This window comes from Myotis davidii, unplaced genomic scaffold (genome assembly GCF_000327345.1).
Source record: "Myotis davidii unplaced genomic scaffold, ASM32734v1 scaffold533, whole genome shotgun sequence".
Lineage (NCBI taxonomy): Eukaryota > Metazoa > Chordata > Mammalia > Chiroptera > Vespertilionidae > Myotis > Myotis davidii.
The window spans coordinates 714,384-715,660 of record NW_006285996.1 but is presented as its reverse complement, the minus strand read 5'-3'; positions in this window follow the sequence as shown (position 1 = coordinate 715,660).

The window sequence follows — 1,277 nt, the reverse complement described above, 5'->3', positions numbered from 1 at the left end:
TTCACTTGGCAATGTGATCTAATAGAAAGAGTTTGGAATCTGCCCTCATCAAGTCTGCGTTGAAGTCCCAGTTTGGCTCTTGTTAGCGGCTAACCTCAGGCAAATCCTTGGTATTCCAGTTTTCATAGCTATAGAATAAATCATAATTCCCACTTCAAAGGATGAGGACCACAGAGTCACATCAAGTGAAAAGCAACGGGCAAAGAGCTCCTCAGAGGTGGGCCTTTGGCTCACCTTCTGGAGCTTGTCTAAGACTCAGAAATCTAGCAAGCATGAACAATGGATTAGGAGTGGAGTATTCCAGTCCCAAATTTATGTCTGCAACAATGATCAGTTTTTCTATCAGCAAAATAGGTACTCTTTTCCCTCACATTATGTGTACTCACTTACATCCATTACTAGTGAACATAGCATTATATTGAGAATTAGGTGACTTAACTCACCCCACCACAGTGATTCCTCAACTTGCTGCATGTTGCAATCACCTAGGGAACTTTTAACCCCACAGTATCCAGTTGTACCCAATATCAATTAAATCAGAATGTCTGGGGGTAGAGCCCAGGCATCAGTATTTTTCAAGACCCTGAGGTGACTCTACCATATAACGAAGTTTAGGAACCTCTGTCCAACTACCATTTATAGGAAACTGAGGGTACTTTTTAACTTTTTGGTTCTGAAATATGTTTAACTTTGAAGTGGGAATTGAAGCCCAGAACAACAAATATTGAACCTCTAAACCTTCCCTCCAGTGAACCTGGCAGGCACCACCCCACATTTTGCATCCAGCTGAGAAGTGTGAACCATGAGTAAGCAGAGGCCACACAGGGGTAGGGATGTGAGCCCAGGGTCGGGAGAGCACAGAGCAACACTTCCCAACCTGGATGATCAGCAGGCTGACATGAAAAAAGATTTGGCTCTTCTGGTTCACCAAAGCTAAGCAGGCTGCTTCTTCGTAGGACTTCTGAGACCCTTTAAGTTGGGAGTGGGATTATGAACCTGCCGCAGAGAATTGCGACAGCCCAACCTGGATGATCAGCAGGCTGACATGAAAAAAGATTTGGCTCTTCTGGTTCACCAAAGCTAAGCAGGCTGCTTCTTCGTAGGACTTCTGAGACCCTTTAAGTTGGGAGTGGGATTATGAACCTGCCGCAGAGAATTGCGACAGCATTTCCCTGAAACCTTCATTTTCTCAGAGCAGTTCAGGGATTCGTGTTTCAAGGAATGTGGTTTAAGAAACCTAGAGCAATGTGGGGAAGAGGGGACTGGGAGCAGGGATT